Below are 12,238 nucleotides of genomic sequence, written 5' to 3' on the forward strand. Positions count from 1 at the left end.
GGGGTGTTTGGATTTGTTGAAGAAAGCCTTCTGAGATGAATCGGGAGATAATAGGAGCATTAGATATTGGCTACCCCAAGCTGTCTTTGGGTTCAGGAGAACACCTGGTAAGAGATGCTTGCCTGTAGAAAACCTAGAGAAAAGGTCTTCCACCTGCGTAAAGCCCAGATATTGGTACCCAGGGTGACTTTGTCATACTCAGTTTATGTGGTTTGGTTGAGAGGCACACCAGAGTCATGGTGGAGCACTGGGTTGTGAGGCAGGAGCATTGCCATGTGAAACATTTACTCCAGTAATGGACTTTTCTTTTGGGTCTAGGTGGACACTCACTGATCTATCACAAGGTTGCCTCACTGAGCTTTGGGGTCCATGTCTGAATGGATTGCTGTAGCCTTCTCATCTCTTCCTCTGCCCAGTTCCCGGCCTCCTAAGACTCGAAGCCAGGACAGGACCTGGGGAAATTATATGTAAGTTTTTACTAAGATTTCTTCTCCTTAACTAAACAGGGGTAAATAACACCAATAACCCAAGCACACCAAGCGTCGTGAGAATTGTAAATGACGCCGAAATTCCTATATTAGTGCTTCCTTAGCTTGGTGGTTCTCAGGCACTAGCCTTTGTCAGAATCACACCAGCAGTTTTGAGCCAGTAGATCTGGTGGCAGCCAGCAATCTGCTTTGCTAACAGTTCCCAAGTGATGCTGGTATACTTGCTCCAAGGCCCTCACTTTGAGAATCACTGCTTTAACTCAAAAGGTGTGTGAGAGGGGTGAATGGTGACTGTAAGAAACTACATGCTTTAATGTTAAATACATTAAGATGTAGAATGTGACCAGGCAGTGGTGGCATGCGCCTGTAATCCCAGCACTCGGGAGACAGAGGCCGATGGATCTCTGTGAGTTCAAGGCCAGCCTGGCCTACAGAGCGAGTTCCAGGACAGGCTGGTCTACACAAAGAAACTCTGTTCTCAAAAAACAAAAATCAAAACCAACCAAACAAACAAACAAAAAAGTAGAACCTGTACTTAATGTACTGACATGAGTCTCCGAAAACAGCTCTATGCCTGCATGGCAGCTCAGCTGGGAAGTTCAGCCTTACCACTCGCGCGTTCCTCCTGTAGTGCTGGCCATTGTTTGCCCTGGGCCTTCAGAAGGTCAGAGTAATGGTGTGGCCGTTAGCTCGAAACAAAGGCCACAGTCCCTTGACAGATGTACCTGTCATATCTGATGTGTTAAAAGGGAAGTCTTTCCCCCAGGGTTGGAGAATCTGTCTCTCCTTTTCAAGGCCAGTCTTCACAGTAGCATCTCTCCCAGCTACACCGACACGCAACTTCATTTCCAAAAGGCGCGTGAAGGGAGGCACACCTCCGGTAAATAATCCATCTGCGAGGCCCGGCTTTTATGGGTTTCCAGGGCCTCACTACTGGCATATTTTTAGGTCAGCTCATTACTGTGTTAGCTTCCAAAAAGCCAACTACTTACCTGCCAAAAACAAGGACAGTTTACTCGACACTGATTTAAAAAAAAAAAATAAGTTTGCCTAAGCATAGGCTCACTTGGATACAAGTAAGCAGACATACAAATCTATACACACGCCTGTGAGCATGTTGTGTGTTTCTGAGCTTTCAATGTAGAAATTTTAAGTGTTTTTCTTTTATTTCATGAAATAAATGTGAATATAAAATTGCAGTAATGTTACTGTCCTGTCCAGTAAATGTCTGAAATATTGCTGAGCATTTTAAATCTGTGGTAAAGTACTATGATTTACAACATTTTATTCAGCTGTGGTCAATGTTACCACTCAAAGTAGCACTTGGGATTTGCAATTCCTTTGTTAGAATTTTTAAGAATCGAGAAGAGTCACTGTTAATAAAGTAATTGCCACCCATCTGTGTTATGGTAAATGAAATCGGCTGGACATGTTCAGTGTTGTTGCTCATAGGGGGTACCTGGGGGTGTCAGACTCACACCGTCCACAAGTAGAATGCTAGTTGCCAGCAGCAGGAACAGAGTGTGGGGATTGTTGTCTAGTGGGTCAAGTGTGCACTGGAAAAGTTGAGTTTTGATAGTTGACGGTGGTGTTAGTTGCACAATAATGTCCATCATCGTTTTTTCGTTTGTTTGGTTGGTTGGTTGGTTTTTTGTGGTTTTTCAAGACAGCGTTTCTCTCTGTATAGTTTTGGTGCCTGTCCTGGATCTCACTCTATAGCCCAGACTGGCCTCGAGCTCATGGAGATCCACCTGCTGCCTCTGCCTTCCGAGTGCTGGGATTAAAGCCATGCACCACCACCGCCCGGCAATGTCCATCATCTTAACATCACCAAACTGTACATTTTTAAATGATTTAAACACTATTTTATGTTATATTTTTACTTTTTTTTTTTTTGGTTTTTCGAGACAGGGTTTCTCTGTGTAGCTTTGCACCTTTCCTGGGACTCACTTGGTACCCCAGGCTGGCCTCGAACTCACAGAGATCCACCTGCCTCTGCCTCCCGAGTGCTGGGATTAAAGGCGTGCGCCACCACCGCCCAGGTTTATGTTATATTTTAACACAATTTAAAACACAACTAAATAGCAGTGCACACTCTTCCTTTTAAGAATGCTCATTCTTGACAGCAACACTGAAGTTTTCCAGGGTGCAGTGGCATCTTGCGCCACTCTGTCATCCTGCTATGTTTTGCTCAGCCCCTAAACCAGCAGAGGCAGAGGCAGAGGCCCAGGCCCAGCCGCAGGGATGGAATCCCCATTGGAGCAAAGACACCCCTGACTGAAACCATCAAAGGAGTTTACCATCAACAGTTACAGTCTCTACCAAACTCCACATAGTGTGGCGGAAGTTGCCTTGCTGGGGTGAAAAGGAGTGTGCAATGAGGCTGCTCCATTTCCCAGAGAAGTTCCTGGGCAAGCGAAACCCAGAGCAGTGTCATGCAGTAGTTGTGTGCCTGACTGTTGCTCTTAATGGGTCTTCTTGCTTGGTGAGGTGGGCACGTGAGAGAAGCCGGGGAAGAGAGACCTGCCTCCACCCAGTCACGGCTAAGAGGAGTAGGCATTACTATGCCAGTAAGTCACGGAAGAGGTCAGGGAGTGACCCACCTGCAGGCCCATGGGAAGCACTGGCTTCGTCCACCCAACTCTGCCTTCTTGCTTTTTGCCTTTTATTGTTTGGAGAGAGCTGGCCTGGAAGCCCAGCCAGCAGGTTCCCCCTGGGACTGTAGCATGTTTTCTTCAGATCTGTGGCTGCCTCGAGACTTTATCCTGAACAGATCATACACAAGGATCCAAGGGCAGGTGCAGATTGATAATTTTTAGTTTCATTAAAGGCAAGTACAAGTGTGTGTGTGTGTGTGTGTGTGTGTGTGTGTGTGTGTGAAGCTCAAAAGCCATTGTTGGATGTTCCTCCTAAGCTGCTTAGATTATTTCTGTGTATACACACTCAGACTCATGGAACTCTGGCTTAAAGAAATGGTGCAACCAGAATAAAAATTAAACAAAGTCATTGAAATTCAAGGACAACACATACCAGCCCACCCCGTCTTCCTCACGCTAGACTTTCCAAACCTTCTTGGAAATCAAGTCTTTGTTTCATTTAGGTTGTACAGACCATGGCAAAGCTGCAAAGCTGCAAAGGTTTCTCACTCAATGCTATGGGGGGGAAACAGTAAAACTAAAATTTACCGTAGAAAGGAAAAACCTATCAAGTGTAAGGGAGAGGAAACTAAGGATGAATTCCCCTCTGGTGTCCACATGGACCGACCCAGCACCTGAACTTGAGTTGAGACAGTGAGGACATAGCACTTAATCAAGGCCCATGCCCCCCTTGAGTTCAGATGACATAATTGCAGAGCACGTTGACAGATGTCCCCAGAAGAGACCAGCAAACCAGGTATTACCCGGACAGAAATGACACAAAGCAGAAAAAACTCTGGGATTCTCCTTGTCGGCCCTCCTGTTTCTTGGGGGTCACTAGGGCCTGGCTCCAGATGCTGACATGTTCACTGAAAGCGTCGTTACCTGGAATGTGGAAAGCCAGGCCCCGGATTGGCTAACCTTCCAATTCCACACCCCAGCCCTTCCACACTCCTCATCCTCCCTCATATCCCACTGCCCCTTTTCAGAGATCAAGGCTCAGAAAACAAGACAGCTTTGGTTTTCTGTGAGGGAGGGACCTACCCTGGAGAGTGTCTGCAACATCAGCCTCTTATATGCTGAAATCACTGAGAAGAGTTCAATGTGTTGGGATTAGACCTGGAAACTGCTTTGAAAGGACCTTCAGCAAAAAGCCCCTGCTGTTTGTCATTGACTGGAATACTGGAGCAAACATCGTCTTGCCCTCTGGTACAAAGGTTTCACTGCGCCATCACAGACTCTACTACATGTACTTTCATTCACATTCTTGAGAAACTGTGTCACTTCCAGAATTAAGGGGTAGATCTTCTATGTGGGTTTTAGGAATAATCTGTAAGCTGTGCTATAATTGCTCTACAGAGTGATGTCTAAACTAACCCCATGGACCTGTGTATTTAGTTTCCGTGAACATTGGGGGACCATCACACAATTTTGGAGCCAGTTCCGTTGGCATATTTTTAGAAGAATGTTTGATTTGTTCATTTACAATAGACTCCATTCACAATTACAGTCTATTCATGGAACCATCGAAATTAATTTTTATTTTTTGCATGCATGCTAATAGTACAGGGGAGTGGTGTTGCCAGCATGGGACATATGTTAATGTATTAATCAAAACCTCCGGAGTCTTCCCTCTTGAGTCTTCAAATAAGCTGAGCTGTGCTGCAAGCTCGCTCCCAAGTAACAGCGTTGGCCGCAGAACCGCTTTATCAGTTTATTCCAATAGCCTCCAACCTGCTGAGTGCTGAAGACGTGGCTTTGTGGGCACACCTGTCACTAGTGAAATGACACTTCTCACTATTACAGGGGAATTCAGGGTTCCCTTTTGTGGGTTCTTAGTCCCATTAATGAAAGTGTTTTAAAATGGCCTCAGGGGCCAGCAAGATGGCTCAGCAGTTAAAGACACCACCACCTGACAACCTCAGTTTGGTCCCTGGAACCTGCATGGTGGAGGCAAAGAACTGACTCCCGGAAGTTGCCCTCTGACCTCCACATCTGTACCGTGGTACACATTTGCACATGCATGTGCATGCGCGCGCGCGCGCACGCGCGCGCACACACACACACACACACACACACACACACGTGTATATATATAATTTTTTTTAAAATAGACTCATAAGGAAGCTCAAAGATCATTTTATTAGAGTTTGCGAGAAAACCACTGGGCAGGCAAGTGGTAAATCTCAGAAGCTTCTGGAAGGACAGTGGAGATGAAGAGAGAAATCAATGCCTTTTTAAAATCTACGAAAGCCACCATGTTGGGCATGGGCATTGCATGGCAGCAGGGTATAGGGGATGTCAGAGAAAGTGAGACTGTCCAGAGGATGAGTGAAAGCATTCCCAAGTCAACAGGAGGGCTAATGAGCTGGGGGAAAGCCCCAGAGTTGGGTCCTCAGGTCCATGGCCCTGTGTAGTGCGTTTTCATGGTGCTCCCCATCCACATTTGTGTGTTGCAGGCCTTTTCTGCACATGTTCTCCTTGTTGGGTGAAACCCAGGTGAGGAGGGGCTTCCAGTCTCTCTGTGCCAACTGGCTTCATTCACATGTTAACCTTGTTTAGCAGTTTTAACATATACCCTCCTACCCAATCGCTGAGCCCTTCCGGTAAGGGCACAGTAGCACCTTACCCTTCTAGGAATCCCATTCAGCTGATCACAAGCGGGCCTGATGTCTGCAGTAGGGGTGGCAGAAAATGCCAAGAATGGGTATGTTGAGATATGTTTCTGCTCTTCTGCCCTAGGACACTGTCTGTGAAGTTCTACGAACTAGCAGGGTTATTGAATCCCTTGGTTGTTGATTGGAAACTATTGTGTCTAGAAGATTTTTCCCATGTTCCACACCTGATTGACACCAGGTCAGATTATTAAACGAGTCCTATATATTAACTACTCTAATTTCTAGAAAAAGTCAGAATCCCAAAAAAGAATTGTTTCCTTTTGGCAAAGCAGAGGTAACTTTGTATTCCTTCTTGCAAAAGTAAAGTCATGGTTCACTTAACAGCAGATTCGCTCTGAGAAGCATGTCAGCCGGTTTTATATGGGTCTCGGTGTGCACTTACACAGCTCAGACACGCCGAATAGTATCATCTTTTATAAGTGGTTCGTTACGGACTGAATTGTCATAAGGTACATGTTCATTCTACATAATCTGAAAGTCACATGAAAGAAAAACAATTATTCCTCCTACTCTAGCTACAAGGATACAACTTACCTACCACATGTATTTTTGTGTATTTTTCCAAACTGTTTTCAATCAACAACTCCAAATTCATAAGCAATACTCTGTACTGATTATACTGTGCAACTTGGTGGCCCTTGAAAATAGCAGCATTATTTAGACATCACTTTACAGGACTAAGATCTTCTTTCTTATTTTTCCCTTCAAGTTCTATTACTCAGCTCCTACGCAGAAACACATGTGGACTTACCAGTATCTTGATCAGGTAGAAGCATCTCTCAACCATTATTCTCCTTCCTACATTCAATTAAAAAAAAAAAACTATTGAGTGAACTTGCAAAGCCTTTGAAGCTTCTGGATTCATAAAAGAAAGATTTGCTTGTGTCCAGGTGATTTTACTGACAGTGTCTGGTTGCTTTACAAACCATAGTTAGCACAGTAAGCCAGGAAAAAAGGCTGGCACAGGAAAGACTGACTTAGGGGGCCTCCTTTCCCTGCTCCGCATCCACAATCCAAACAATATGGACTCCGGTAAAACTCGAATTCCACTCAAGTGTCTGCCTTCTCGTGTTCTGAACCAGTTTTCCCTCAGCCTTGCCTCCTGCCTCCCTGAAGGCAGCATCTGTCCAGACCACTGTGCTCGGGTGCGCGGCTTTCAGAATGTGCTAGTCCTTACTGCGCTGTAGAGAGGGCATTGACTGGGTTGGGATGACTCCTCACACTTAGCGAGACTGAAGCATTGGGAGAAGAGCCAGGGGAGACTTGAGGGCTTGTTTGAGGCTCGTGAGTACTGCCGTCTGCATTCCTTATCTTAGAACAGGTAGAATGTCGTAAGCAGCTACTGGAAGAGATTTTGGTTACAAAATGGGTCTTTGGAGATTTTTATCTCCCCCTGTACAAGATGCTAAGTTCCTTGAAAGGGGAGACTTCTTTGCACGCCCTTTAGATTCTCTGTGTCCTTTTGTGGAATAAGGGCTCTGTGTAGATTGATGCGACCATTTCTGTGGCTTTCGGGTGACAGGTGAGGGAATGCGTGCATTCCAGCACACTCCCTTTTACCATCTTCCCTCAGCAATTGACGGCACTTTAGTAAACATCCTCAGTTGTGTTTGACACTCGATTGGGTACAGGTGTGGGGAAGTGGCGTACAGTACCTTGATCCTACCCTACCGAAGGAGATGCTAATACTGATAATGAGAATTTGGCTCCTTCATTTTCGATTTGGTCACCTTGCTTCACTGAGTCAGAGCACCTGCTGGGACGGGCATGTCACTAAGCCTGAAACTATCCCTCAGATCGCTGACGACATTATATATGCATTTCTCATTATATTAATAGCCAGTATTTGTCATATAATTTCAAGAGCATGCTAAAAGTGAGTTAGCTTTGTCATTGACATTGAGATTAACTTTCTCTAACCTAGACTAGTGAAAACTAAAATGTTCCTCACCACATAAAAGTTTTGCTTTCACTGTGTTCAGACCCCTCCCATCTGTCACAGCACAGTCATTTGGTGTCTGATTTGGGGGCGGTGTGGTTGTTTCTCAGTGGTGTATGACCCACTTTTTCATAATACTTAATTGCCTGTGTTTTTACTATACGAGTCAGAAGCTGACGAGAGTGGACTGAAGCCCCAAAAGGCCTTTCTGAGACTTCTCGTCAGCTCTAGAAGCACATTATCAGAAGACGGTCTTGGCCCTTCAGGGTGTGTGTTCACTACCAGAGAGAGATGGGATGGTTCCTCTAGTGTCTGGATAATGAGCAAGTGTGCAGGTAACAATGCCTTTCTCACAGTTGATTCCTTTTGTGTCTTCATTCTTTTTAGCTGGACTTTGGATCAGTACCTGCATAGCTTCCCTGTTGTGATTTGGGAAGGGGACTCAGAAGAGTGAGCATTTTCATTGGTACTTTAAGACCTTAATAACTTTTCCTTAGAAATCTGAATTCTTTATTATAATTTAAAAAAAAAAAAAAAAAAACCTCTGTCTTCTCCGTGCGCCTAGTAGAATCCTCTTTGATTGTTGGTTGCTTTGTTTTGTTTTTATCAAGATAGTTGTCTGTAAGCTTCAGATACCTCACTCCACCGTGACATCCATGTGATAGTTAAAGCTTGGTCAGCCTCTGGCTGTGGGGTGGCAGCGTGTGGTGAAAGCAGACACAGACACACAGAAGGAGCGGGCTGATGCGGAGCTGATATGTCTTGCTAAACACTGGCCACTGCAGACTAGAGGGAAGCCACGTACTGGGCTTAACTTGGGCAAAAGCCATTCCTCAAAGCCCGTGTTCTAACTGTCTGTGCTGTCTGACATCACGGCTGTTAACTGGGAGGTTTTAAAATATCATTGTTTCACAACAAAATGCTGAAGGTCATCTGTCCCGACGCCACCTCTCCTGATTCACAGGAGAGTTTTGGTGCACGTGTATTTACCAGAATCTGTCTGGCATGTGGCTCGCGGCACACTTGTCTGCACACTGAACTACGTACCACCTTAGAGACTTGGAACATGCCCAGAGATAAGTCAACCTTGTTTTCCATGAAACTCCTGATACAGAAAAAGAACGAAAGTACAAACAGTAACTGGAAAAAGTGTCACACATTTTAGCCACTTTGCATCCCTTGTTAGGACAAACCTGGGCTGGGTTTTTACATTCGTGAAGTTGTGCGGTAGGTGGTGAAGTGTGGGTGGCTCAGAAAAAGGAGCGGTTAGAATAAGATTTTCCATTTATTGCCCTTTGTGCATGGCTAAAAATAAGATTCATACAAATCAGAATATGTAGTGCAAGCAAAATCACTCTGTTAATTCTGATGACTGGTTTGCCCACATCTTTGCATCCGTCTGGTAAGTGGTATATTAGGAAATAAATGTCTCTGTTTAAATATCAAAGGGCAGCCAGGTTTCTTTTTTCTGTTTGTCTACATATGACAGTTTGTCATTTTCCTCTTCTAAAGGAAGAAAAAGCATAATTCACACATACACAAATTGTGTTGGGGATGCAAGTGGTGAGATCCTTGACTCCATCTAAAAAGCTTGGTTTAAAAGGTTGGTTCACGGTGTCCATCTTCAAGGCTTATTGCTAGAAAGTTATTTCTTATAAGCTTGTAGCACAGTGAGGAGCGGGTCACTTCGTCGTGTTGCTCTAGATATTAGTAAATGGATGTGGTAGGGACAAGAATCAATGCACACCTGTCCCGAAGTGCTCTCCGTAAACACAGATGTTGGAGGAGCAGTTGACCAAGTAAAAACTCCCTGCATCTGCCTCAAGTCTCCTGCAACCACAGTAAGTGATAACGTCTCAGTTTGTGGCTAGACGAAACACCAAAGAGAAGTGGCGTCAGTGTTGGCAGGGAAATTTGTACCTTAGTGATCCCAGAGTTGGTGCTGTCCCATCCCACCGACTGAAGGGCTGTGGCATTTCCAGAGAAGGAGTGTCTGCAAAGTGCACCGAGCTTTTTGGTTTGATGCAGTCTGTGAAACAGATGAGTCAGGAGGGCAGCCGTTCGGAAGCCTCAGCAAGGAAAGCATCAAATCACACTCCTCTGACCGTGGCGGTCCTCTGATGGGATGGCTCAAGAGAGTGGAGAGCCGTGAAAGAAGACAGAGCCTTGTACAAAGCATAGCCAGCAGATCTGTTGGCCTGGACCTGCCTGCTTCACCTCCCTAGACCTGAGCATCTGTATTTGAGAATGGGAAAAGGCGCAGTACCCACCTCATCGGGTACCTGTAGGATTTGATGAGGTAACGATGTAGAGCCGCGTGCAGTGAGGGAAGTTGGTGTCGCTCTTACTCATGCAACTGTATCTTGAAGATGTGCTCGAGCATGTCAGCGCATTTGAGGTTCTCCTGTGTGTTTGTGGTAGACATTTTAGGATTGAGTGCCCAGAGGATCAGCCTGTGGGTCAGCATTTCTCATTTAGAGGATAAGGGCATTTTCAGAGCAGTTAGGTTCTTTACAGCCTGCTAGTGCTGCCTGTCATGTGATTTATTTCGTAATGACACAGACACAGTGTGCACTCCTCCCTTTGTGGATGAGCACTGAGCACACTCAGTTGTTTTTATCCTCACACTATGCTTTTGATTTAAACGTGGATATTCCAGCTCTCACCTCTGTGCACGTACGGTAGTACCTGCTGGTATACATTGGGAAAGCGGCTGTACTGTCGTCGTCATCAATCAAGCTTTTAAATATTTCAGGTGGGATCTAGCAGAACTTCAGGGGCAGCTAACTTCCATGGTGGGTCACTCCCCGGAGAAAACGCCGCATCTACAGTAATGCTGGTTACTGACCAGTCATTACGATGACCAAATGCTGACAGGCAGAGGACACCTAGTGCTGCTTCTGTCTCCATTAGTGTTGGTTCATCATTTTCTGTTTCCTGTAATGCACACTCGCCCCGCCCAGTGCCGTTCTCCCCCACCAGAGTTTTCTATTACAAGGTAAATATAGTCATTATTTTGTAATGCAGAGGCATAGTGATAAGCACCACGTAACTTTTGGGTTAACCTTTAGGAGCCTTGGAATCGGACAGTGAGAATTCAGAGCAGACTTTGTTTCAGCCTCTTGAATGACCTTCTGAGACGCTGGTCCTCATTTATCAAATGAAAAGAGAAATTGTGACAGTACCTTGACTCTGCCTCACCTGGGACGTGACAAGAAGTGATGAATGGGACCAATAAGCTCAGAAATTACAGCTCAGATAGAAGCAGCCATGGTTTGCTGTTTAAAGTGAATGGTTTTTTGTTGTTTTTTTTTTTTTTAAACCAGGTTTTGTTTCACTTCAGAATCCTTTTCTTGAGTTGTCTACCATCCCAGGAGCCACGGCTGATTGTAGTGTAGATATTAGTGTCAACAGATTTTCTGGGTTTTAGTGTCAGGACCTGGCAGTCTGTAGTGGAGACATTCCTCGGGTTGATGACCAGGATGACTGCCTTTTCTTACAAAAGCAGCCCATCTCCCACAGAGTAGCCAGATTGTGCTTTCTACATGGTTTTCTCTTGAGGAAAATGGAAGACACCTTTCCCACCGAGCAAATCCTTCCGGGTGACTTTCCTGGCATTAAAGACACAGCTTCAGCGCACGCGCGCACACACACACACACACACACACACACACACACCATGATCCTTGCCAGCCTCATGCACTTTGCCACAGAAGCTTCTGTGAAAATCATAGACGGGAGAAGGTGATAAACTGGGCTCTGGCCGTGACTTCCTCCCACACCTTCGTGAGGAACGACAGAGATTCTGAAATTCATCCCATTCATACACTGTGCTTCTTCCTACCTAACAGTGGTTTCAACCTGTCCTTCATGTGCAATTTGAGGGTAGTGGCCAGGCTGGGCTCATTATTCCTTTGGTTGAATAATATAAAGCATTTGCAATGGAGATTTACTCTAATGATGTATTTTAAGTGCATGTCCACGTTGCTAGTTTAATGCACTCAGTCATGAAATGCTTTAGAGTTTATGGCTAATGGATAAATCCTCAGAAAAAACTGAAATTTTCAATAAGATTGACATTTGGAGTGCAAAATATAAATCTAATGAGAGCATTTCAACCAAGGTTTGTAATTAGGGCTGAATAGAGTAAATTTGTACATGCTCCCTGCAGAAGGGCACAGTGGAAGGTGGAATTGCATGCTCTACTGTGAGTGAGCGATGAAGGCCAATGTATCAGTGTCAGGCCGTGACACCAGAGTATAAATGATACTGTCACCAAGTGCTGCACAGAGTGCCGAGGGAATTCCACTCCAGTAAATTGCATTACTTAGACAGACCTGAAGGCATTGTGTTGGAATGAGACGAGAAAAAGAGAAGGCCTGTCAGCACAAAGTGGAAGATGTTGCCATATAACTGCAGGATGGACGTCACTGGCTCGCAGGAAAGGTTAATGTTATGTTCTGTTAATTAGTCTATAGAAGTGACAGTCATAGACAG

At 45.1% G+C, this 12,238-nt stretch overlaps 1 protein-coding gene across 1 annotated transcript in view; it reads left to right on the top strand.

The window, feature by feature from the left end:
* Window positions 1-324: 324 nt before the first annotated feature.
* The window catches only part of Bach2 (BTB domain and CNC homolog 2), a 152,399-nt gene continuing 140,485 nt past the window's right edge, over window positions 325-12,238 (top strand). Inside the window, exon 1 of the mRNA XM_059255705.1 lies at window positions 325-467. The gene's annotated coding sequence lies outside the window, so the exon portion shown is untranslated. The remainder of the gene's footprint in view (window positions 468-12,238) is intronic.

Source organism: Peromyscus eremicus, chromosome 2 (assembly GCF_949786415.1).
Source record: "Peromyscus eremicus chromosome 2, PerEre_H2_v1, whole genome shotgun sequence".
NCBI lineage: Eukaryota > Metazoa > Chordata > Mammalia > Rodentia > Cricetidae > Peromyscus > Peromyscus eremicus.